We start from the raw sequence: 27,814 nt of genomic DNA, 5'->3' as shown, positions 1-27,814 counted from the left end.
GCGGTCCCATCGAAACGGCAGGTATTGAGGTTCAGTATCCTCTCCACGCCCTTGATACCGGCAGTAGCGGCTGTGGTTGGCGCAGGGGCTGGAATCGGTGGAGGGAGGTATTCTCAACGCCGGTGTCGTTGGCGTTTGGCGGGAGCCGTCCTGAAGGTGGTAGGACTCCAGCAGCGCCGCCTCTGGCTTCAGCCGTACTTTGTGCGACATGAGACTCCAACTTGGGTTGTCCTGTTCTGCCTGCTGCTTCAGTTCCCTCTCCAAGGCAGCCAGCTCTCCTTGCAGTCAATGCATCCCGGTCTCTCGGTGGTAGGTTTCACGCTCTTGCTGCAGCTGTTCTCGCTTCCTCTTCCCATAGCTGCCATTCACGTGGCCCAGCGCTTCTTTGGGCATCTCAAGAAAGTCGGCCCACTCTCATCCCAGCTCTTCGCTGATGGGAGAGGGAATAGATCCGAAGGGAGTGCAGGCTCTCCTCGACTCCTCTTCCTCTGACCGGGCAGGGATGCCCACCGGGTGGCTCCATCGACATCTCAGATCCAGCTGCTGTCCGGATCTGGGGGGCCACGGTGGATTCTTGGGAGCATCACCAAAATACGAAGTCCAGGAATCGCTCAATGGACTCCCGTTGCTGCATAAAGGTGGTCAGACCCGTCTCCGTGACAGGCTGCACCTGGAGGTTTGTAATCCACATGGAAACGGCAGATACATCCATCCGGTGTGGCCATCCATAGACAGCTTCCAAACGACTCATAAGTCCACATGACGCTTCCTCGGGCCGGCCAGGCCGCATCGGAGTAAGGGAAAACTCATGTCGATATCGGCGGGACGGGAAAGAGTTACCAGCTTGCACTGCCTCCGCCGGGTTCCTCCAAATCCAGAAGGGAAAGCCGGGAGCCCCCCTTTGGGGCCACCGCACTTTCCACAGGAATATATTCAACCTCCATGTCGGTGACACCAGAGGTCCACTGCACTAGAATATAGATGAACCAAGACCTCCTGCCAATGTAAGGAATTCCATAGAAGCAGAAATAAAAGGCTTTTGGAGTGTAAAAGACCTGTTTATACATATCTTAGAAAGCTCACGTATAACGCAGTGGCAGGAATGACACCTTCCCCTTCAGAAGCACAGGTTATACTTGTCCATCCCATCCCCTCCCCGCTTCCCCATGGGAACGGGAGACCCCACTCACAAGAGAGATGGGAAAGTGCCTCACGATGAAGCTGGCCCATCACCGGCTGTGGAATGTAATGCAAGGTCAGGGCGGCTGCCCTTCCCCATCAACACCATTGAACCTTTGGCTAACAACACTGTTTTAGTGCTGTGGCTTTGAGAAAAGCCCTCCAAATGAACACCAGCAGGTCACTCTTTGCCTTCCTGGCCAAGTCTCTTCTGCTGCTACTCCTCTCTGCTGATTCCAGAGACTGAATTAAAGCCCCACCTCTCAGGACAAAAGCCCCACCTCTTAGGACAAAGAGGAACAAGAGATGAACTCTGTTAACCCCTGTTAAGCCCCACCTTCCAGATTCAGCAGCCTTACAAGGAGAAAAAGAGATAACCCCTGTTAAAATAACACTGTTTTAAAAGCTGTAGCTTTGAGAAAAGCCCTCCAAAATGAACACCAGCAGGTCACTCTGCTCTTCCTGGCCAAGTCTCTTCTGCTCTTTTTAATAGATTATTAAAAAGATAGATGGTGACTTAAAAATCATACCATCTAGTTCCCACTTCTCCCCCTCCCCCTCCCGCATTTCAGAGGCTGAGAGGAGATGTTGGTGCCAGCTGGCTAGCTGGAAAAGGCCTTTTGGAACAACCAGGTTTTACAAGCCCTGTGGAACGGAAATAGTTCCTGCAGGGCTCTAACCTCAACTGGTAATTTGTTCCACCAGGCCAGAAAATCCCTGGCTCGTGTTCAAGTCAGCCGGATATCTCTCAAGAACCAACAAAAGATTCTCCTTTGATGAGTGGAGGGGCCTTAGAGGGCAATATGGGAAGATGCGGTCATGAAGATATCCAGATCCATGTAAGGCCTCTAATGTCAGTACCAAAACTTTGAAGATGACCAGGAACTCGACTGGCAGCCAGTGCAGATGTTTAAGGATCAGTGTTACATGATTGTGACTGGCTGCCCCAGTAATCAGCCTTGTGGGTACATTCTGGATGAGTTTCAATTTCCGGATCAAAGACAAAGGAAGGCCCATGTAGAACGATTAATAAAGTAGCCTATTCTCGAAGTGACTGATGCACGGATTACAGTGGCTAGGTCAGGCTTGGAGGGATATGGAGCCAGCTGCTGCACCTGGCTCAGATGAAAAAAGGCAGCCTGGGCTGTCCTAGTGACCTGGGCCTCGAGCGAAAGGCTGGAATCCAAGGTCACACCCAGACTCTTTATTGATGCAGATAGATGTAATGCTGCACTATTTAGTGTCAGTAACTGGAAATCCACAGATCTGTCCCCCCGACTAAGCCAAAGAACCTATGCCTTTCCTGGATTTAGCTTCAGTCTGCTAATTCTCAACCAACCTGCCATGGTTTCTAGACAGTATTGGAGAACATCAGGGGTGGAAGCTGGTCAACCCTCCATCATGAGGATGAGCTGGGTGTCATCTTTGAAGTCCTGGCACCATGACTTCCATGTCTAACTCACTTTCGCTGTCCTCCAGATGGTACCTATCACATTGTGGTTTTCGGGTGACGGTGACCTGGTAGGCGTGAGATATGCCCAGCAAAACACAATCATCAGTCTATCACAATGTCCTGCAGCCTCCGTGTACCACTTCTGTGCAGAATTTCCTCGTTTGTAATGTGGTCATGGTAAGTGACTCCAAAAATCTTGTGAAGGCACTGCTGCTGTAACACGTTCAGCTTTTGGACTATTCTTGCAGTGATCTTCCATGTTTCACTGGCATAAATTGCAATTGGTACAATGATGGTGCTGAAGAGTCATATTTTCATCCTAGTATTGATGGTAGATGTTGACCAGATTTAGCACATCCTCTGGAATACTGCTGATGCTTTGACAATTCTACAATTCACATTGGCTTCGACATCTCCATCACAGGTCACTACCAAGGTAAGTATATCATTCTACTTCTTCAATACGTTGTTGACTGACCAAAAGCAGCATGTTCATGGAGGCATTTCCAGTTGGCATCACCTTTGTCTTGTCACCACGGATCCTGAGACCAATCTTCTCAGCCTCCCTTTCCAGGTTAGTAGTCATGTTCTGGAGGCATTCCTTGGAGTCAGCCAACAGGGCGATGTCATCAGGGAAGTCCAAGTTAGTGAGCCGAGATTGATCTTTCCATTGAATGCCAATTTTCATTCCATTCATTACTTTCTTCATGACAAAGTCTACAATGAGAAGGAACAAAAATGATGAAAGGGTGCAACCTTGTCCCAATGTTAAAAAAAACAGTGATGCCATCAGCTGGAGTTGAGGAATATGTTTTGGGAAATGTGGTTGTGCTGTTGGGAGATGCCATACCTTCTTACAATGTTCCACAGTGCTTGCTCTTTCTTCTTTCTGCTTCATGAAAACAATCCTTTATTAGTAGTGGTAGGGCAACCAATCAGTATACGTTAGTATTAATCACTTCACCAGATTTGTGTTCTTGGTATTCACTTACCTACAATTAAGCTGAAGTGTTTCAGGTTTTAGCTTAGGACTGCCAGTCGTCTTTTTTCCCCCTTTTCCCTTCCCCCCACCCCCCGCCGCCCTTGGTTCATTGGTATCAAGCTATCAACTCTCCCACCATAGTTTCACAACTTATGTCATTTTTAACTCCTTTCCCTTCTTTCTTACAATTTACCTCATTTAACCAGTTCTGACTATCTTCTGCTTGTACCAAACTTTTCCCATAAAACATAAGACTTTAGGGATGATCCCAACATTACTACTTTTTTCTACTCTCATTATCAAAGATAATGTGTTGTATTCATTGTTTAAAAATGTTAAGGCAGTTTTGTGCAACTTGTCATGGATATCATCTGAAGGACTACTTCCTTCTGTTTTTATCAGCCTACCAGTTTAGATCATCTTCCCAGGTCCAGTTCTCCATATCCATAGTTGCATGGTGAGATGGGTGGGTATAAGAAACATTTTTCCCCAGTGGTGGCACGTCACCTTTGGAACATCCTTCAGTCATGAGGCCCAACTGACACTGTTTTATATTATTTTATTTTGTGCTGCTCAGTGCCTCTGGCTTGCTTTATTAGTGATCATTCTTCTTGTTGTTTTAATCATTGTATAGTTTTCAATGATAATTCTTGTTGTTTTTTATTTTATTATATTGTTATTATTTTGTGATCTGCATGAAGCAGATCTCTGGAGAGGTAGCACATAAGTTTTCTAAATTAGTAATAAATGTACATATGTATTTATTTAGAAAATTCATATACATAAAAATCAATGAACAAATGGTGTATAAACCCATCTGGGTTTAAAACAAGCATAAAACAGCAACCAGCAGCTTAAAATATCTTGCTTCATAAAAGAGTTATCGAGCTAGAAGTAAACCGTAAAATTATGAAAAAGATGGAACTCCTCAGTTAAAAGACTGGGTAAAAAGAAATGCTTAGGCCTGGATCCTAAAAGACTTGCCTAAATGACTGTTATGCAAGCCTCAAGGCTGAGTGTGTTTTAAAGGTAAGGTGTCTTCACTGTGAAAAAGACCCCCTTCTCTGCTTGCTACCCACCTCACCTCTGCAGATTGGGGAAAAAAATGCAGAGCTTAGCAAAAGGAGCTACTGGGCTGGATAATATAGGACCATGGTGGTGAACCTATGGCACTCCAGATGTTATGGACTACAATTCCCATTTGGCCATGCTGGCAGGGGCTGATGGGAATTGTAGTCCATAACATCTGGAGTGCCATAGGTTCGCCACCACGGATATAGGAGGAAACAGCCTTTCAATTACCCTAGCCTCAAGCCTTTTATTGTCTTCACTATAACAACCTCCTTTTTTTTCTGGGCACAATTCAGTCACGTGTGTTTCAGACCACAGACTGTTATTCAGCAGGATAATTCCTAGTTATTTGGAGAAATACAGGACTCATAGTGGACTGGCTTTTTTACAGGTTTTACTGCTCCTGCATTCTATGCCATTACAAGGTAACTAGTTGCCTAAAGATTCCTGATCATGAAAGTGGCAAACTGCAAACTCTGTACTGGGAAGTCAACACTTTACCCAGTCTGATTATATAACAAAGGGGGAAATACTGTTACAAACACTGATGTGGGAAAATATTGACAAGATTCATACATCTGAAACTGAAGTTTTATTATATAGCAAAAAAACCACATATAAAATGGTCAGTAAACAACAAAACCGTGCAGAAGAAACAACTATGTACATTCAAGCTTTCATCTGAAAGACCTGGATTTATGGAGATTATTACTGTTTTGCAGTGTGATCATTTTCCACTATAGAAGTTTTGAAATGAGCCTATAAGATGCCTGCATAGATGAAAATTTAATAGCTTTTCACCTGCAGCAGCTGCACAACTGAAAAGCTTCAACCCACTGTAAATATAACAGCTGGCTCAGTCAGCATTCATCTACAGTTTGGCTTCTTATAATACAAAGTAATGCTGTAAGAGTTCATATAGAAAATGCATTATCTACTTCTGTAGAACCAATAGCAGTACCTATATAAATTCAGATAAATATTTATTTCTACAAAGTCACAAATAATCAGAAACATCAACACAATCTTTCATAAATGGTTTTCCTTGACTATTTTGTATTCTTTTTCTGCCCACACACTTTGGGTCCCTCATGATAACATGCATTTCAGAATAGCAACAATTCTTCCTGAACTGCTAGCTGAAAACAGTCAAGCAAAATGTGGTTTCCACAGCTATTGCTCTAAGCTGAACTATATAACCATTGGATCATCATGGTTAATCATGATTTGTTATCCCTGGTATTACTTTTTTAAAAAAAATATGCTATGATACATTTGTGCTGATATGATCCTATCAGTATGAAAATGTTCCTTCAAGGGATGAGGAAATAATTACTTATCCACTCATGCTAAAAGGCATTGGGTTGAATCCCAATATCAGTGGGTACAAGAATTGTGGGATGTCCCCCTCTTCCCTGCTGAACCATTTCCAATCCCAGGAAAGTTCATTCTTAGGGCCAAGGATCCTGGTTATGTGGTTGTAATGGGAAGCTCTGAATGGAGCTTTTCTTATACAAGAGACACAAGAGGCTTATTAAGTTGTGTTCGTAATTGAAACTATGCTGCTTATTTTGATTAAAGACACAACACCATTCACACAAGAAAGTAAAGGATTTACCTCCTGTCTGTTACCAGTTTGGCAAACTAATAAACTGTAAGCTACAGATAGTCATTACATGTAGACATGTGGCCTAATTAGCCTAACGTGTGCATTGCTAAATGTTATTGGCAGTTCTTGTTTGAGAAACGATCACAATTTCTGCATCATTAGAAGACCATTTGTGGTCTAGTTGCAATGCAATACTGATGGACAAACACTAACATCAAGAATCAATGTTTCATGGGTATATTAATGAAAAGTGAAATGCAGTGCTAAGTAACCATACTTAGTGACTACTTTAAATAATGTGGGATTACTCTTTTCTGCGCAGTGGTATGTTTGCGATTAGTGGTCTGCCGCATTTGTGTAGCTGTTAATTGTCATAGAATGTAGCAGGAAGCTGGAGTAGGAAGCTTCTGCTTTCTTGCTATCCATGTGTGAACACATCTTAATCTAGTTCCTCACTTTACATGATCATAGAATCATAGAGTTGGAAAAGACCAACTCACCACCTCTCTAGGTACCTGGTTCCACTGTTGAATAACTCTTACTGTAAAAAAAATCCTAATATCCAGTCAGTCCCTTTCTACCCATAATTTAAAACCATTGTTGCCAGTCCTATCCTTTGCTACCAAGAAGAACAACCCCCTGCCCTCCTCTAAGTGACAGCCCTGAAAATTCTTCAAGAATCATGTCCTTCTTCAACCTCCTCTTCTCCAGACTGAACATTCTCAAGCACCTCAGCCTTTCCTCATGAGGCTTCTTCTTTCCTGTTCTCCAGACTGAACATTGCCAAGTATCTCAGCCTTTCCTCGTGGGGCTTAGTCTTCAGGCTCGATCATGTTCATTATCCTCCTCTGCACCCACTCTATTCTGTCCACATCATTTTTGAATTATTAAAAAAAAATGTTCTTCAGTAAGAAATTAAATTTAATTATCTGCTAGTGTTTTCCTTCTTGTTGTTCTACAGATAAAATTGTAATTTGGGTAAATGGTTGTGATTGAGAGAACATGGATTATTTTTTTAGTCAGTGGAAAATTGTTTGGAAGTGGGGATCCACAAGGACTTGTGGGAGGCATCTTATTTTTCATTCATCATTCATTGTACCTTTATTGGCATATTAAAAAAATGATGGAAGAGTATAAGCATATGAAAAACAATAATAGAAATGGTAAAAGGTCCAAATACAGAGTTTAAATGTTTTTTAAAAAATTCTAGATCTATGGCTACTGCTGAGGTAATTTGTGAATTACAGTCACTTAGTAAAAAGTGGGTAATCTGGAAATTTGATTGTGTGGTCCTTGCTGTTAGCAAAGGTTGAATCAAGGACACATGTAAGTCATAATAAAAGTTGTAGTTCAAGAGTATGTGAGATATAGTCTCTGGAGATTTGCATCCATAGCGGCATAATCTTTGTTGTTTGGCTATACGGAGATATCTTCCAGAGATGATGACTGATGGAAAGCTATTAAAACGTGCTAGATTAAAAGCTCAGCATTGTTTGATGGATGAATGTGTTGAGAAATATTTGACTCTGGATCTATAGTTCGACTGTATTCCAAGAAAGTGAGAAGAACATATAGCTGCCTTGGATGAATAAAGGAGATGATGTTCATGATCTCAACCGTATTTCCCCTTCTCTTACTATTTCCTCTTTGCCTTTCCTAAAAGCCTCCTTTGAGAGTAGAAAGTGCCATCAAGTCACAGCGACCCCATAAAATTTTCAAGGCAAGAGATGTTCAGAGGTGGTTTGGCTGAGAGGGTTCTGAGAGAACTGTGACTGGTCCAAAGTCACCAAGAAGGCTTCATGTGGAGGAGTGGGAAACTGAACCTGGCTCTCCAGAGTCCATAGCTCTTAACTGCTATACCATGCTGGCTGTCTATGAAAGACCCAATAGTCTCCCCCTTATCCTGCCTCCTTCTGTCCTTCCCACACAACCACCAATCAATATTTATCTGCCCCTTTGTCTTCAGCTTTCCTCCCCCTCCCCCTAGGAAAACTACCAAGGAAAACTACAGCCCAATTGTGTTATGCTTGCCACTGAGCAAGCCCACTTACATGGTAAGGAATCTTCAAGGATTTATGAAGAGGTACCTCACTTCCCCCTGCCCACTGTTTCCTCTTTCTCTTTCCTGAGGGCCCCATAGTCTCTCACCTTTCCTGCTTTGTGGGATTCCCAGCTACAGGTTGGGAAATTCTTGGAGATTTGGAGATCAAAGTCTATGATATTATACCTTTCTGAGGTCTCTCACCTCCTCAAACCTTACCCTCCTCCCCTCCCATATCTCCAGGTATTTCTTAACATGAAGTTGACAACCCTATTTTCTTCCCACCCAACAGTCAACCTACCTTTATCTGCCCCTCTATCTTCAGATTTCCATCTCCCTCCCACCCACCAGCTTTTACCTAGGAAAACATAGAACCAGTTGTGTCTTACCAGCTCCCTTGTATTGTAGGGACCTTTCAAGGACTTCTGCAATAGCATTTCACTGTCCCCGTATCCCCTCCCCACACTAATTCCTCTTTCCCTCATCTTATCAACCTCCATATCATTTCCCCTTTACTTGCCCATTCGCTCTTTCCCAGCCATTCACCAATGTAACTTTTATCTACCACCCATCTTTAGCTATTATTATTATTTGTTTTTACCCAACCTTTCTCCACAGCAGAGACTAAAGCAGCTTAAATTAACAACCTTGTGACATAGGTTAGGCTGGAAATATGTGTCCAAAATTACCCAATGAGCTTCCACAGCCAGATGGGTATTTGAACCTGGGTCTCCTGGACCCTGTTCTTAAGCACTGCTATACTTAAGTGCTAGCTGCTTTCATAGGGTGCTGCTGTTGAACAGTAGCAAGGAAAAAAACAAACCACATAGAACCTACTAAACCTCATCTACAAATGAAATTCTACATTATTATGTAATGTGCTGTAGTTTATCTTACATTTGGTCAAAACCAAGAATCACCTGTAACTAATAACAACAGATAGAAGAATCCACATCCCAAATATTATGAGAATAATGCCATGTAATGTCAAAAAGACAAGAGCATGTGCCTGACTTCACACTCCACATGTTATTATGGTCCATAATATATAATTAGAGATGGGTTCCTCGGTAAATGTGCATTTCGTGGCGTCCTATCCCACTTCACCAGTATCATTGTTCATGCTTGCCCATTATAGAGTTCACAAGTTCCAGAAATCTAGCATCAAATAGGAAATATGGAATAATGGACAATATATATAACATTTGCATTCGATTCACTGTTACTACAATAAATATCTACCATTCCTAGTTACAGCTCAAGTAATCAGATTTCAGTACTCAGTACTCAGTACTCAGTAATCAGATTTCAGTACTCCCAAATTTGGCCAAATTCACTGTTAGTATATAGAGAAATGGGGACCTATAAGAAAATTGTTGCCTCCATCTTTGATTCCTTCTCCCTGCCTGTCTCTCAGTGTCTCTCTTTCCCCCACCCTCTCTTATTTTCTGTTTTCTGTCACTTTTTCTCTCTTTTTGCCTCCCTCGCCCATCACTCATTTTCTGCCTCCTTCTGTCTTCCTCATCCCAACACTTTCTGACTATCCTACCTCATCTCTTTTTCTGCCTGGCTGCTCAGACTGTTGCTTGCCATGGTGGCTGTTGCTTGCCACCCTGACCTTCCCACCCCCAGCCAGTTTCACCACCTCAGCAACTCACTTGGCTCCTTGCCTGGCCTCTTCCCTACAGCTCACCTGCTCCTTTCAGCCTTGCTGCCTTGACTGTATTAACCCCCTAGGCAGCATCATTACTTGGGTGGCTTGCCTGATGACTCTATTAGCAGTGATTGCCACTTGTCTACCCCCCAACCCCTTGGGTGGGTCTACCCCCACCACATCAGTTTCACCACCTTGGTGGCTTTGCTTGTTATTCTGTTGGTCTCTTTGCTGCCTGACTGCTCACTTAGCCTCTTTGCTGCCGCTGTGGCTGAGACTTGTTTGCCTACCCATACAAGCTTTGCCACCTCAGCAAGTCTGCTGGCTGCTGACATGGCCTCTCTGCTGCAGTCACAGCCTGTTCAGACCCTCATCTCTGCTTCCCTGTCTCTTTGCTGTCATATACCCAGCTACTTCATCATTTATCCAGCTACTTAACTTTTTGTCATCTCAACAACATTAGCAACTTCACTTTCTCAGGAGGCGCAGTCACAGGAGGGGCAGAACTTTGCAGTCACAGACAACAGTTTTGTTTTGGGGGGATGTAAATCCCCCAGGAGCAGCAGTGGCATAGTGGTTAAGAGTAGGTGCACTCTAATCTGGAGAACTGGGTTTGATTCCCACTTCTGTCACTTGAGCCGTGGAGGCTTATCTGGGGAACTAGATTAGCCTATGCACTCCAGCACGCCAGCTGGGTGACCTTGGGATAGTCTTTGAAGCTCTCTCAGCCCCACCCACCTCACAGGGTGTTTGATGTGGAGCGGGAAGGTGTCAAGTTGCCATGTTTGGGAGGGATGAATTCTCTGGGAGCACTTTTGCTTATGCAGGTGCGTAATTATCTCCTAGTTCTGTCCTTGAGGTTTATGGCTGGGAAGAGCCTCTAGGCTGGACACTACTAACTCTGTTGTTCTCATGTGGGAGTGGGGATCGTGCATCCATATTATCAACTGTTCTGGCGTGCTTTCACCAGAACTGTCTTTTTTTCTGTTCCTGACTTGCCTGCAATAAAATCCTTTGAATCTCACAAGCGTTTTATTGCATGAGCGGGGTGCGGTTTGGCATTAGGGAATGGAGATTTTAAGCCCCTTGCGTCTCCTTACAGGAGAGAAAGAGGTGATATAAATCCAAAGTCTTCAAACTCTTCAGTGTATTTTAAAAGTTTAAAAGATTTATCTGCAAAATTAGGGAGAAAAAATTCCTTTAGTGTGGTCTGAGCCATGGATTCATGTATTTAAGGCTCCACGTACATTTGAAAAAATAAATAGATTAATTTATGGTTCTGTCCCCAACTGACCCTCATGAACATCTTGAAAAGATAATTTTAGAGAGAAAAATATCATAAGATGGTAATCAAGGCTAAGGAGTTTTCAGGCAGGTGTACACTGGCTCTTGAAATAAACTGCATAGGTGAAAGCACAATGCAAATGCCAGAAGGTAACATTCTAGAACCCCTTTCACCTTAACAAATGCCATGGGAAATCAGGCTTCATTACTATGAATCCCTTCATCAGATAAGGCCAACAGAGTTCAAGGCTTATCTTATTTGGCTTCTACGGGGAGAAGTTCCCTCTGGCATTTAATAATGTTGTAAGCAATGGATCACACTTCACTTCTCATCATTTGCTTCTATTACACTCTCTTTTCATCTTTCAAAAACAAGGAACCAAATTGTCCAGAACAAAAATATGCTATAAAAACAAACAAGCCATAAACTTCCTTGGAATAAACAAGAATAAAATGAAAGCTAGGATCTTAAATTTTCAATGATTTTTCAGATGTGATTTAACACATTATTTGTAATTGCTAAATAGTCAAGCACAATGTAAATGCTGGGAAACAGAATTTCCTTTAAACAGCAGCTATGAACAACCGTTACTATTGCATTTATATAATTCATAACTTCAGCCATACAAAGCTTGAAAGGTTCTTGATGTTGATTTCGGCACCTGACAGGTTACAACTAAACTCTCCAAAAATGGACTCTTTTCTGGCCTCCAATGAACTAGAAACACTGTGAATCTTCAGCTTGAGTGTTCAAAAAGCCAAAGACAGTGGAACTGCTCCTTTACAGTGCCTACAAGGTATTTATTATATGCATTACACTGGAACAATTTGTTTTTGTTAAAAAATGTGTGTTTTTGTTTAATTTTATGGGGTAGAATTCTTGCTTAATTCGTTCTCTTTGTCCATTAAAACTGCAGACTGCATAAGGTAGAGTCATGAAATTAATTGCTCCCATCTTTGTATCTCCTGCTAGCAAATGGATGTTAGTTCAAACACACCAATCTCTGCAAAGAGCAGAAACCTGAATGAGTATCTTATTCTTATCTGCAACCAAAAGGGATAATTACATGGTGTCAGAAGTGGTCTTATTTGCCCTTTGAATCTCCAGAACTAGCATTGGTCATGGAAACAATTGTTGAACCACATTCATATACAGTGGAAACACACAGCGGAAATTCCTATCAAAGGAACAGAAGACGTCTGAGAACAGATTGTTCCAAATCTTTGTAATGCTGAAATTGTGCTGAGTGAGCTCCCCAAAGAAAAGAAGAAGGATTTGGTGTATTTCCTGCATGCATCACTATGCAACAGCCTGCTTCTCCCCTCTGATATCTGTGTACATTAGTTCAATGTTATGGGGTGAAGTCCCTGCTCAATTAGTTCTCCTTGTCAATTAAAATGTTAGATTGCACAAGCACCCCTATCATGAATGTTGTGGCAGGCATGGTGACAGAGATGCTTACTGGTGTAAATAACAGAAGTTGAGGGATCACCAACACATACAAACACGTATCAGCCGAGCACCTCTTCCTCTTTTCACTCCAGGCAATGTAAAGTATAAAAGGATATCACAGCTGGCAGTCAATGACCGTTCTGAACTCTGAAACCCCAAAATGTTTTGAGACAGGAAATAAAATGTTTCTTCTGAGGAGTTCTGCATTGTTTTTCCTGCAAATGTTTTATCTGCAGTCTCAAAATGTTTCAAATGAATTCCCTTTTAAAATGATTGTCTGGCTGAAACATTTTTGAAAAGACTTCATTTGCCTGTGCTGTCCCTTAAAAATGCCTTCCCGAAACTTCTTCATCAGCACCATTTTGTGAACTCACCCCTTGCCTGCAGAAGCCTCTTGCCTTGTTTTTGGAGCATTTCAGAGTGTTTTTGTGATGGGGGGTGGCTTCATCTTCACAGAAGACTTAATCTCTATGGTTGACAGGGAATCACAGCTGCTGCAAAGCATAGACTGCAAAGCACAGAAACATCAATTTGTCAATGTACTGGGGAAAACCAGGGGAAATCAGGACATGGTAGCCAGGAATTATTTCAATGGGGTGAGTGTGAACAAAAATTGTGTTGGAGGGGGGAATCTAAAGTGTTTTTTAAAGTTTAGGTGACGTATGAGAAAACAGCAAATGAAACACAAAACATGTGCAGGGAGTCTAGATTGTGGTGAAAACATTTCATAGTTTTTTAGCCTTTGGTACTATTGTGGGGAGAGGACAAGGAAAACAGCTGCTATTTTTACTGGCAAAATATATTCACTATGTGTATGGATAACTTAGAATATATATTGGTGAAGCTTAAAAACAAAAAAAACTTTTTGTGGATTGGTGATGGAAGAGAAAACAGCTGAGCTCATACTAAGTTAAGGAATACTGATAAGGTAGCCTGACTGAATATAAAATGGTGCAACAGAGAAACTAGAAATGTGTAATGTGTAAATGTGTAATTCTCCTCAATGAGAACAAAAAGCAGTTTAACAAAAATTTGCTTAGAAACCAGTTTACATAAAAGATCCATGCAGTTCAGCTCGCACCTGGCTACAAATACCTAAAGCAAGTGAGAGCAAAACACTCAGTCTGGATGTTTCAGGCTGGAAGCAACCTTCCCTCTGTTCCCCTTCATGGTATGTTTTCACAATGCCTAAATATAAACAGCAGTTCAGATAGACATAGAACGATACTTCTCCAAAATACAAGTTGACAATCTACAAATTCTCATAACACAGAGATTAGTTATAGATGGAGCTGGGATAATTCCAAATACTTGTAATGAAATACCAGTTGACATGAAGAGGAAACAGGATAACTCAAAAAGCATTTGGTTGCATTTCATCAACTAGCCACTTTCATACAGCATTGATCATCGCCATTCTGAAGGACTGAGTCAACAGAGGTATAACATCAAAACTGCAAGATGCCATAGTCCCCCAGCACACTGCATTGGTCAGGCCACACCTGTCATACTGTCTGCAGTTCTGGAGGTCTCATTTCAAAAAGGATGTGGACAGAACAGAGCAGGTACAAAGGACAGAAATGTGTAATTTTAATACAAGTTAGCATATTTCAACTATATTTGCCATTTTAGATTGCAAACATGAAAGAAACTATATTATCAATACCTGCACAAACATCATGGACTTCCATTTTTTCTTTTACTTTACCAGTGCTCCATCTGCTTATTGAGCCTACACTTCCTGACTTCCTTCTGTGGACTCCTCCTGGGACTGATGTGTCTTCCAGCAGGTACACTCCTCTAGTCCAAGCAAGTCTCAACCTCTTGTTTCAAAAACCCAGCTAGCTGAATGCCTCGGCTTCACTGCTCACTCCCATACCCTCCCTCACTTTTGCCTGCAGAATTTCAGCCATCTCCTGAGCCTCTTGGAAGGCCTCCACCAAGTTTCCTGAGTCCATTTCTCTCAGCTTGTACCCCCTTTTGAACTTGTGAGCCAATGTTGTATTCCATGGTGGTTTACCAGTGGCATTACATCACTTCTGGTCTGGCCGCATTTATATCTGATCAGGCCAGTCAAAGCAGTCACTGCCCAGGACTTGCATTCCCCCCTTTCTCACAATTACTTCAAAAGAAGTACTCTTCAAGTGGACCAAATTTCCTTGCAGAAATGGAGCCCGTTATAATTGGTGTCAGATTATTCCTTGTGCATAAATCATCTTAAAACTATAGTAGCAAGAGCCAGCTAGAAAATGGCAACTTTACAAAACTACTCTGGTGAGCCTTCCCACTTCCACTTCCATACAGTTGCACAGTTATCCAATACATTCAGTTTTGTTAATTTATACATAGAAATTGTGGAGTCATCCAAAATATTTAAATATATTCATATTTTTAAGTTAACTTTATCATTCTAAACATTTTTCTTAACTATAAGGCATTCGAACATAACAAGCTACCTTATATGAAGTCAGAATATCAGTCCATGTAGCTCAATATTGTCCCTTCAGCAACGATCATGACTCTCAGGTAAGTATCTTCCCACACCTGGAATTACCAGAGTCTGAACTTAGGACTTGTAGATGTGAATCATGACACATAGCCCCAAGGGAGATAGGAAAACTGTTCAGCTGTTTAGCAAATTTTCTGTAAAAGAATGACTCTATAAGCAAGACTTCTGTAACCTCATAATTGCTGGATGCAGATTCTGAAAGATAACAGATAATGCCATATATATTAATGTAACATTGTTTCTATTAATTGCTTATAATGATATGATCATATTACTGTTTCTGATTTTAACAGATAGTGGAATTAGCATCTGGCTCATTAAAATCACCAAAACAGATAACATTGCTGTAATTGCTTAGTGAATAATAGTCTGGCACTTTATTACCTAATATTATCTCTAAGGACATCTCCAGAGGACACCTTTAAGCAAATTATTATGCTGTGAATGAGAGCTTCAATTGAGAGTTCTCTAACATCCATGCCTGATCTCCCTCTCTTCTCCCACTGAAAACAGTGAAATTAGCTATTTTCTAGGAGGCCTCATTTTAGGACATACCATGTTGAGATTATCATTAAATCAACTAATGAATTCAAAACAAAGAAAAGACAGTGTAGTAAATCTTTACAACAGAACTTATGTGGTTGTTGTGGGTTTTCCGGCCGTAACAGACTTCCCTCTGTGATACACCTCTGAAGATGCCAGCCATAGATGCAAGTGAAACGTTAGGAACAAGATCTACCAAACCACAGCCACACAGCCCAGAAAACCCACAACAACCAGTTGAATCCGGCCATGAAAGCCTTCGACATAACTTATATGAATTATTGAACCCCTTCTACTATTATTATAGTACCCATATCCTGTGAATAGCCTAAATATTTAGCTTGGTAAATACTGTGACCAGTCGAGATTAAGTAAGGTAAAATAGATGGACAGAGTCCATCTTTGTTCAAATCCCTACTTGGCTGTTCAAATCCATACTTGGCTTTGTTCAAATCCCTACTTGGCTGTGAAGTTCATTGGACAGCCAAGGCTAAGTCATTACACTGGATCTGAAAATCTAAGTGAGTTTTCTTGTTGGGCAAAGCTTTCTGACTTAGTAGAAAGGGAATATTAAAGTACTCCCAAGGCCTCTGATTTATTTAGTATGTTTTTATCCCACTTTTCTCCTCAATGAGAACAAAAAGCAGTTTAACAAAAATTTGCTTAGAAACCAGTTTACATAAAAGATCCATGCAGTTCAGCTCGCACCTGGCTACAAATACCTAAAGCAAGTGAGAGCAAAACACTCAGTCTGGATGTTTCAGGCTGGAAGCAACCTTCCCTCTGTTCCCCTTCATGGTATGTTTTCACAATGCCTAAATATAAACAGCAGTTCAGATAGACATAGAACGATACTTCTCCAAAATACAAGTTGACAATCTACAAATTCTCATAACACAGAGATTAGTTATAGATGGAGCTGGGATAATTCCAAATACTTGTAATGAAATACCAGTTGACATGAAGAGGAAACAGGATAACTCAAAAAGCATTTGGTTGCATTTCATCAACTAGCCACTTTCATACAGCATTGATCATCGCCATTCTGAAGGACTGAGTCAACAGAGGTATAACATCAAAACTGCAAGATGCCATAGTCCCCCAGCACACTGCATTGGTCAGGCCACACCTGTCATACTGTCTGCAGTTCTGGAGGTCTCATTTCAAAAAGGATGTGGACAGAACAGAGCAGGTACAAAGGACAGCAACCAGGATAATCAGGATCCTGGAGACCAAGCCCTACTAGGAAAGACAGGGGGACTTAAGGAAGTTCATTCTGGAGAAGAGGAAATTGAGGTGGGACATGACTACTGTCTTCAAGTATTTGAAAGTTTGTCTCTTAGAGGCATGCCAGAAGCTGTTCCTGTTGGCAGAAGATAAAATGTGGATTTAAATTATGGGCAGAAAGACACCAGCTAGACATCAGGATTTTTTTTGCAGTAAGAATAGTTCAGCAGTACAATTGACTGCTTAGGGAGATAGTGAAGTCCCTCTTACTGGCAGTCTTCAAATAGTGATTGGTTGAACACTTGGTCAGGGTTGCTTTAGGCTGATGCTGCATTGAACAGGTAGTTAGAAGAGATGGCCTGTATGGTCTCTTCCAAATCTATGATTCGATGATTTCAATCTTTTTTTTTTAAGGTCACCTTTTATTACTGAAACTTTCATACTTTGGTTGCATAATTGAAAGACAAGAGTCACTGGAAAAGATAATGCTAGGAAAGGTTGACAGCAGTAGGAAAAGAGGAAGGCCCAAAAAGAGATGGACTGACTCTATAAATGAAGCCACAGTGCTGTTTGCAAGACCTGAGCAAGGCTGTTAACAACAGGACATTTGGGAGGATATTGGTTCATAGGGTTGCCATGAGTCAGAAGCAACTTGATGGCACAACTTCTACAAAACACACATACGTCACAAACTAGTATTTAACGATGTTACTTACAAAATATATATATGAGTTTTATTGGTGTTTAGCTTGTGCACTTAGATTGGTGTGGATTGATATTGGATTGTAATATATGAAATGATGATGGTTACACTTGACAATGATACTATGTTACTGATAGACAGTGAAAATATAGACAATACAATAAAAGTGAAATACAAAATGAAAAGTTATAACAGTGAGTGCTTTGGAGTACCACCATGCCATCTGTGGCCTTCTGAGCCCTGTTTGCCAATGTAGCACCTGCTCCATATTCAGGAGATACCTGGCCCGGTGCTGCTTGTGGTTGGTAATTGGTTCCCACCTTGAAGCAGGTGCACTGGTTGACAGTGTACCTATTCTATTAGCACAGTTTTGTGGCTTTCTCTAGCAAAATGTAACTACAAAACTGCAAAATGCTATTGAAGGTACTGCGTAGAACTGGCACCTATTATGCCTATTAGAGCACAGTTTTGAAGCTCCTGCTATGACGAAAACTACTGGAGATTTCAAAAGAATCTAAAATATTGGGAACACATTCAGCAGCCAAAATGCTCATCACAAACTGGAGAGTCTTGTGAGCCAGTAGTCCTACAGATAAATAGACTCTCATATTTTTTTAAAGGATGGAGATACTGAATTACTAGCTATCCAGTCCCTCTTGTATTATGTCAATCCTTTTCATTAAAAATCCCAGAATGGATGCAGAGTTCCAAAGGATGGCTAAAGTTAATTTAATGTTTAATTAATTCCTCTGATTTCACATAACAATGCATGTTCAGCTAATTAGAATTTCAGACTTATGCTTATTTGCATATTTTTTCATGATCAAAAAGAAATCAAATAATAGATTTCTTAAGGTGCACCATTTTTCTCTAACTCAATTAAAAAGCAAAGATATAATACTTCTGATGAACATAGCAAGCATTATTTATGGTACAGAATATATTAACGACTGATAACATTCATGTTCCTTTGTCTTTTCAGAAGAATGCAACCCAAAACTAATTACCCTGTAGAAAAATCTTTTATCAACTTCATACATTTTCCTATGTAATCAGCTACTTTAGACAATTATGATGGCCGGTGCCATCAGATGCAAGGAGAGCAGCTCCTACTTCATAGACAAAACATAATGGAAAAGTTGGAGAAAGTTTATTGTTTTAGTTGCCCTAACATTTAGCAAAGAGCTCATCTTCCAAATGGGCCTCTAAATTTTGTATTCAATTCCTTGGAATGCTTTGCATCTCTCTCTCACACCCACAGCCTCCCCAACTACATCTCACAAAGCATTGCTGCTGACACAACCTGTATAGATCACATGAATGTGCATCAGAGGTGACATATTTTCTCTGTGGCAGTCTTCCTAAGGGAAAAAAATGCAAAAGGGAAAAAGGTGACATGAAAGAGTAGAAAAAGGAGGGTGTGTTTCACAGGGGAAATAAGAATGGGGCCTTTTTCTTGATAGCTTCTATAGCAACATTTCCTTCATTTCTTCCCTTCCTCAGTTCCTTTGGAACTAACACTCCTTCACTTTGAAGGCAGTTGCCCACAAGGATTTTCTATTTTGATGTCTTCAGCTATCACCTTCACTGAAAGTTGGTTTCCCACTGTGACTATGACCTCTTCTGTTTTATTTTTATTCCATCTCTTCTGCGCACACTTCCTATTCTGAGTTTGGTGTAGGGGTTTGCAATTGGTAAATCTGAACCAAAAAAGCTGAAAAATACCTTACTGATGTTTTTTAGCCAGAAAACCCCCCAGCTTAAGCTGTAGCTAGCAATCATGATCCTGAAAAGGTTACTTTAAAAGTGGGGGGAGAGGATTGGGGGGATCAATTTGGAATCCTTTAATACAGAGGCAGAAAGGGAAGAAGTCTCTTTAAAAAGAAACAAAACCCCCACTTCAGTTGGCACATTTGGCCAGGATGCAGAGCTTTAAAATTTTAACCCCCTTTTTGTCTCCATTGTAGCTCCATTGGATTCAGGGTGGGGGCTGTTTTTTAAAGTAAAGCCATTAAATTTTCAGCATAGCTGCTGGCAACTCTACTTAGAAAAATCCCCAAATTTGTAAAGATTAGGGTTTTTTTCTTGATTTTTGTTTGCACACCTCCAATATGGTCGTGTATTTTATACTTTATATTTGCATCTATATTTTATTTATAATTTTAGATTATTTTAGATTGTAATGGCCCATGGCCACAAACAATAAAATTTTATTACCACTACTACTAGTATGGTGGTGGTGATACTAGTTTTTTTTTCAGCCCCTAATCCACTGCAATTTTTCATAGAGTTTATTCTCTATGAAGCTGCTCCTTCTACTTGAGTATAGGTGCTGCGTAATTTAGGCCGTTTCCGCACGGCCAAAAGCAGCGACGCGATGACGTCGCAAATTGCGACGCCTCCGAAAAAAAGCGTTCGCACAGACAGGCGGAACTGCGGGCGTCCGCAGCCCCGCAGATAAAAGTCGGTTCGCACGGAAGCGCTGCGAAAGCGGCTGCTGACCTCACCATCATGGCCACTGGAGCAGTTCATCCCTCCCAAAATGGCCGCCGCTACTGCGGGAGATCGTTTGGCAGGCGCCGTTTGAGGACGGCTCCGTGGCGGCTGTTCGCACGAATGCGCCGTCGATGCGTCACATGGGGAAAAAGAGTGGTTTAAAGCGTTTTCTGAATACGGCGTCTTCGCGCCGGTTTAGCGTTTTCGCGACGGCGCGAATGCGCACCTCCGCCGCTGCGCGTGCGAACGCTCTCGCTATGGCGGTTCTTTTTCCGTTGCCACGACGTCATATTTCGCCCGTGCGGAAACGGCCATAGTTTCCTCTATTTACTAGTGTTGCAACTTAGAAGACATATCCCTTGAACATATTTTGGGGTTGTCCAGTATGTGCTCGTGTATAAGTCGACCCAAGTATAAGTCGACACACCTAATTTTACTCCAAAAAACTGGGGAAACTTATTGACTCATGTATAAGTCGAGGGTGGGAAATGCAGCAGCTACTGGTAATAACATCACACCATCACAAGCTTGATGGGGATGGGGGGGATGGGAAAGCTGGCACTGCCCATGGATCACAGGATCCATGGGCAAAGGAACAAACTTGATGGGGATGTGGGGGATGGGAAAGCTGGCACTGCCCATGGATCACAGGATCCATGGGCAAAGGAGAGGTAGCTTCTCAGAGAGAGGGCACTCCAGCCGGCTTTTGTTTGTTTTTTTAAGCAGAGAAAGGGTCCCTTTCTTGGCTTAAAAAACAAAAAATAATGCCCAGGCTGGAGTGCTGGAGGCACTTCCAGGGGGATGGAAGGCCACCGCCGCCATTCCCCCTCTGCCTCAGGGAGAAGGCAGCCACCTTCTCCCTGGGGTAGAGGGGGTTCCCTGCTTGGCAGCACCAGCTCCCGTGGAGCAAGAGGCAGCAGTACAGAGTATGGCGCCTCCGCCATTCCCCCTCTGCCACAGGGAGAAGGCAGCCAACTTCTCCCTAGGGCAGAGGGGGTTCCCTGGTCGGCGGCGCCGGCTCCTGCGGCGTGAGAGCCAGGAGCACAGAGCAGGGCGCACTTGCGTATAAGTTGAGGGGGGCATTTTTCCGCCTAAAAACGGACGCGATTTATACGCAAGTATATACGGTACTTAGTCTTTTGGGGAGAAAGTAAGGACTTATAGCAATCTTGTATTAGAATATTAATTGATCTTTAAGCATGCTTATGCATTTTAAACTATTGTCTCTGGAGGCTGAAAGTCAACAAAAATGGCCCCTCTGCTCTTCTGTTTTTGCCATTAAGTCACAGAGGATTTACGGAACTCCACAGAGTTTTCAAGTGAAGAGATATTGAGATGGTTTGTCATTGCCTGCTTCCACATCATGTCCCTGGTATTCCTTGGAGGTGTCTCATTCAGCTATTTGCCAGGGTCTGGGCTGAGAATGTATGACTGGCCCAAGGTCACCCTCCATCCATGGTAGAGTGGGGGATTCAAACCTCTTTTTTGCAGATCCTTGTCCAACACTTTAACCACTACACCATGCTGGCTCTCTGGGTCCTTACTGTTGCTAAAAGACTTATATTACAACACCACTGGGATAAATGCCCTTCTCCTATAATCCAATGGATTGAGGACTTTACAACCTTTCACCATTTGAATGTATGGAATACAATTGCACCTGGACATATTTAAATACTAGCAGGGCACCCGTGCTTCGCTACGCATACTTCATCACAGGCTCTCTATGAATTTCAGGGTGACATTCAACATACTTCTTTACAGCCTGTTTGTGAACTTTGGGGTGACATGCAGCATATTTCCTCACAGCCTATCTGTGGACTGATGGGTTTGTTTTCATATATTTTGCAGCAGCTTCCTGTAGTTGTCTTTTTTTAATCCAATGTGTTATTGCTCTCTTTCACCTGGTGGGCTCCAAAAGACGTCATGTGGAAGCAGCCGTTGTATTTTCGGGATGCAGAAAGGAAGTGTTCTGCCATTGGATGCTGATGAGTGAGAAGGCTGTGAAGAGGTTCAGGGTAGGGTTGAAGGGCAGGAAGCTGGACTGTACCGCCATTGCAGCACATTCCTGGGGACTCATCCCGCCACTTCAGAGCACGACACCAAGCACAGGGTGATCGGAGGCCGAAAGCAGTAAACTTGTCTCCACAGTAATCAATCTGATGTCCATATGCAAAACCCAACAAATGTTTAGTAGTCCAAGGTGATAGTGTGGTTTGTAATGTATGTTGATAGTATTTGGCTGTAGTGGTGTTGTTAACGTGAGGGTGGGTGGAGGAGTACTTTTTCACAGTCTGTCTGTTAACGTTGGGGTGACATTCAGCATACTTCTTTGCAGCCTGTTTGTGAACTTTGGGGTGACATGCAGCATATTTCCTCACAGCCTGTCTGTGGACTGATGGGTTTGTTTTTGCATGTTTTGCAGCAGCTTCCTGTAGTTGTCTTTTTTTTATAATGCGGTGTGTAAAAGCTTTCTGTGTTTAATTCCTCTTCTCCCTGTAGCCCGGTTTCAGCAGAGAGGGATAGGTTCGCATGCGTTAATGTGGAGGGCAGTGTTAAGAGGTGCATTTAAGCACAACCATCGTGAAGGACATGAAGCTGCGTGGTATTTAGCATCACCGCCCGAATGTTACGTGCAGCATGTCTGTGGACTGAGCGGTTGGTTTGCCCTTAGAATGTTCATGCAGATGGCCAGAGATGAGCAGTAAAAACAGTAAATAGGTAATGAATCGAGTGGAAGTGAATATTTTGGGAAATCCTTTCTTAGTGAGCACCTGGAGTATGTAAGGAACAGGTGTGCCAAATTTCATGTGTGTGAGTTCTTTTTGAGTTCTGTTGATGAGTCAGTGAGTGAGTGGTATTTCGCCTTTATATATATAGATAACCTAGATGTGATCAGAATATGGATCACTGTGGCCGGAGCATGTTTTTTGAGGAAGGGCCAGAGCTGGTGTAACACCTGCAGCTGATAAAATGTACTATGTACTATGAAGGAGACATTTGCTCCAAAATGTAGGCCAGAATCTAGCAGTACCCCAAGCTACTGGTCTTTATAGCTTGATGGATCCTTTGAACTGCTTCCCTATATGCACTTGACCTTGTATTTACAAGCTATCATTCTTGCTGCTTGTATTTACAAGCTATCATTCTTGCTGCATCATGGTCTGCTTTTGATGTGTTGCATATCTGTTTGCAAGTACTTCTTATTTCCCCTTCTCCTGGTTTCCCCCCAGTCTTAAAGGGGAGACCAGGATAAATATTAGATCAAATCTGAAACAAATAAAAAACCTTCATGCATTTATTTTCTTCTGCAGTTAGAAGAAAAAAGTATTTTCTAGAATCACGGGAGTTTGGAGGCACGTATTAACAGGCAACAGCGGCAGTGAGGCAAGGCAAAGATCCCAGACTCGAACGGATGTGAAAAGGGCTAAACTGTCATGCTAGTACATACAACGAAATTATTTCAGGGCTTTGGTGAATAGAACATGTTCTACACAATTCACTACGTACCGAGGCTGAAATTGGTGATTATTGTGTGCCCCTAAAGCAGAAGGAAGTTGTCTTTGAATGCATTCAGAAAGGGCTAACAAGATTGTGGAACTGTGTCAAATTACAGTGCTTGTGCATCTTTATTTCTGAACTTGACAGAAATAAAAGAATCTTAACCAAAAAGCAGTCACACAGCAAGAAATCAGTTATACATTCACTTTCTTAGAAGTGCATCGGTTCAGCTCCAGGTATGTTTTATATGGTCAGAGAAAGAGTTTGCAGAAAAGATAGCTGTTGATTCATGGGCACATCATTATACATCTAGTTCACATTCCTTGTGTTGCAGTGACACAGTATACATTTATCTCTAGTTCTTACATCTAATGTAATGAGATAGCTGGTTGCCTTTTCTTTTTCCAAGAACAGTTTAGTGCCTACTCTAATAACAGTCCAAGAAAGCTATAAGCTTTTTTTTTTACAGAAGTAAGTTTGCCCCAGATGAAGGCATCCTCCCACACTGTCCCAGCCCAATAAAATTACATGACAACTGTTTAGTGGATAAAAAACTTGGCCATAGCCTGAACATTTTATTGACATGGAAGTGCAGGAAGCAGAAGGCGCAGCATGGAAGGGGTGATCTGAACAACTGGGCAGCCTGAGTGCTGTCCTGCCTGCTGGAGGAATGGACTACAGCAGCAGAATTAGGACTGCAGCAGCAGAACGGACTACAGCAGCAGAATTAGGAGGAAAGCAGAAAGCAGCAGAATGGACTACAGCAGCAGAATTAGGAGGAAAAATTCCAGTTGGGTGGGAGGCCCCTGTCTGGTTCTTCCCCAGTTCACTGCTGGGGGCGCAAGCCTTTATAGCCCCCATTGGGCGTTCCCATCACCAGCTTGCTTCACCCCTAACCTCTTAAGGAGGAAACCAACCAGGTCAGCACACCGCCTTCCCTACAAAAGTATCAACCCCCCCCCCCCCCCCCGCGTAACCCGACACAAGCTATGACAGGAAAACATGCATTAACAATACCGGCAAAGAGGGACTGGGTGGGCGGGCTGCCGTGTCGGAGCTCTGCAGGCAAAGGAGGGCCTTGCCGTAGAGGTGCCATCTTTTATAGGTGCCTGGCTTGGCCCTCCTTGATGACATCATGGTCGCGTCTCGCAAAGGTGAGACACGAGCGGCAAGGAGAGTCCCGGCCACAGCGCATGCTCGGGCCAGACAAAGCAGAGCGGTCCACCCAAGCTGAGCGGCTGGAACAGTGCTTCCCTCCTCCGGGGAGCAATGGCAGCTTGGGTGAGTTGCGGCCGCATCTCATCATGGAGCAAAATTTTCCAGCCAACATCCTGCCATTTATATTCTGTAAAAGCTTTGGTAATCAGTTAAAAAGAAAAGCCACAAAATGTGCTGAAATTTGTAACATTTACCAGATTCAAAGGACAAAATTTGCATAAGCCACAATTTTAGGGACAGATAGCAGGTATGTGGAATAACCTCTAGGAGGTAGGGTTAAGGAAGCATGTAAATGGATAAGATGTAAAGGCAAGGGAAGAAGTGTGATAGTTGTGGGGGGAAAACACACATACAGTAGAACAAGACTTGTTTCTGAAACCAGAATTTCCATGCTGACTAGACCATCTAAATTCTAAGTGAACACATAGGTGCCTCAAGGCGATTCCATGCTTTTAAAATATGTGCTTTTAAAGCTTTCTTATTCAAGTCTTCTGAAAACTTGTGACATTTGTTCAAGTCTTCTGAAAACTTGTGACATTTGTTCTTCTGTAAGGACAGGAAAATGTTTTCTTGAACCAGTCTATTAACTGCTGGCCCAGTTTTGTTGTTGTTCATTTGTTTTAGCTTTCAGATAACAAATTTTTTTGCATGATCAGCAAATGGCAAGAGTCACAGCTTGGGGAGTGCATCCTCCCGCTTTATACCTGAGTGCTTTGCCACCTCTTCTTTTACATGAGCCTGTTTGCAGAGTGGTGTACCTGGATGGCAAAGTCCACTTTCTGCAATACCAATTGAGTACTGTAGCCAGAGTTCGAAGACATTTTTCTGCAACTTTAACCTTAAGTTTCAGAATTGGATTTTGGAGTTTTGAAGTTGAAATTGCACCTCCCAAGAGTCTATGAGTTCAGTGCATTTAAAAATTTTCTTTCAACAATATATTCCCAGTTGCAAAGTCATCATAGGAGATAGCTTTTTGGGGACATCAAACTAAAAGCCAAGCACTTACTCACAGACAGTCTCATGGTTTTTAAGAGCTGGGTTAAATCTTGATTAATTCTAAGGCAATCAAGTATACAGCTTCCTTAATGATTATACTGGCTGTTTTAGAAAACAAACTATAATTCTTTAGCTGGGAATTGTGAGAATACAGAAATTGGCTTCATCACAAATTTGAATCGGGAAAACTGGCTTGAAAAATGTTCCTTTCCTCATTCAGCACTGCCTGAAAAACCTTTCTCCCATGATACCCATGTGTTCTCTGCAAGACTGCATAGATTGCTCTGGTTCTGACCTGACCCTTGTGATCCATATAGAGTGAAAGGGGATTAGCAGGATTCAAATACCCCAAGCAGTAACAACCAGCACTGAAAGAGAATCCCCCATCTTCAAACTCAAACATCAGAATACACCATAAAAGTGTCCTGATCTGAAAAACTAATTAGTCTGAGAAGCCCTTATAGGTTACTTTACTGTTCCACAAGATCACAGATGATCTTATTTCACATAGCGCATGGCAAACTTTAAATAGCTCACATGTTTGAAGCCAGTTACCATCTAGCAAGTAAAAACTTGTTCCCATCCATTTTAATATGATTCTTTAATAAGGAATATACCAATCATCATTGAAGTGCAGATATCTGCTGATTCCTAAGGATTCCTAGGTGCAATGAAATCTTCCAGTATATCCTAATTAAGACCTCACAGGCATAATGAGCCAGCAGCATGAAACTGGGCTGACCCTAAGAAACATATTATGAGCCTTTTCCTTTTTCAATTCTATTCCATATTATTTGGAGAGTATTAAATGGGTCATTTAAGAGCTGTAATTCAATTGGCCTGCTGAAAATAGAAATAAATTTTAAAAGTCTACCCTAATGCCATAACAACAGTCAACAGGGGAAAGATGCAAAGCTCTTGCTAGAGACAGCAGGCAAAACGTATTTGGATAAGTTTTCCAATTATTCAATAAAAAAGCTTTTTACATGCACCTCTAAATCACTGCATTGCATTCTTCCTTTAATAGGCAGACACTGCAATTTAGGAAATATCCCTGAGTTGAATCCCTTAATGTTTTACACACATTGCATCCTTCTGTTTGTTCAAGACATGCCTAAAATGCTGCCCTTTACTAAGGTACATCAAAAGCCTGCAAGATGAAAAACTTTGTACTTAGAAAAGCACATAATGGTTTGGAGCCAGCTAAATATTTCCACAGTGGAAAGATTTCCATTTGCGCAGAACAACTTTCTCACCTTCTCCCCTTTTGCTTCAGCTCAACATGCTCCCCATGCTGTTCTTAAGGAAATGCAAAAAGATGTAAAGGAAATCATAGTTGGCCTCAAAAATACAACGCCGTGCTTCCATTATTTCCCATGTCATCTTGATGCTGAGATGTGCTTGCCTCTGGTAAATAATCAAATTTCTGACTGGAACAGAAAAGGGAAAAAAACAGAACAGCAAGTAGGACCACGTCTGATATCATCCTATTAATTGGAACAGAAAAGGCATTGCTGGAAAAGTCCTACATAACCCAGAACTGACACTTCAAATTATTAAGCAATTACCCCCAAACGACATCAGCTGGCTTTCTCTACAACAGACTGTTACAATAGCCATGTCCAATCACCACGCCAAGGACCTATGCTTGTGATTCAGATGCCTCCATTCAATTGCCTACTGTCATCTAGGAGCTATTATCCTCTTCCCTTTTTTAGATAATTTCATCCTGTTTGATCTCATGAACAACATCATCCTGGAAACATACCCAGTCTCCTGCCCCGTCTCCTTCAGCTCCCAAACAGCCATCCTTTTCATCATACATAAGAAGGAACTTAGTCCTGTATATAATCATAGAAATTAAATAAAGGGGACCCCTACACCTAGAGCAGGTA

At 42.0% G+C, this 27,814-nt stretch overlaps 1 long non-coding RNA gene across 2 annotated transcripts; it reads right to left on the bottom strand.

The window, feature by feature from the left end:
- Positions 1-1,673: 1,673 nt before the first annotated feature.
- Positions 1,674-27,334, bottom strand: LOC125436673. 2 transcript variants are annotated; one of them, XR_007245103.1, is made up of 3 exons: positions 27,176-27,334; positions 15,183-15,430; positions 1,674-3,524 (listed from the first exon to the last, which is right to left on the bottom strand). It is a non-coding gene; the product is annotated as an uncharacterized LOC125436673 (long non-coding RNA). The 2 variants fall into 2 exon arrangements; XR_007245104.1 differs by having other exon boundaries at positions 1,674-3,521.
- Between the last annotated feature and the right edge of the window lie 480 nt (positions 27,335-27,814).

The sequence above is a fragment of the Sphaerodactylus townsendi genome, linkage group LG07 (assembly GCF_021028975.2).
Source record: "Sphaerodactylus townsendi isolate TG3544 linkage group LG07, MPM_Stown_v2.3, whole genome shotgun sequence".
In the NCBI taxonomy this organism is placed as follows: Eukaryota; Metazoa; Chordata; class Lepidosauria; order Squamata; family Sphaerodactylidae; genus Sphaerodactylus; species Sphaerodactylus townsendi.
Note: the sequence above shows the minus strand (reverse complement) of the source record. Positions and strands in the feature narration are given on the sequence as shown.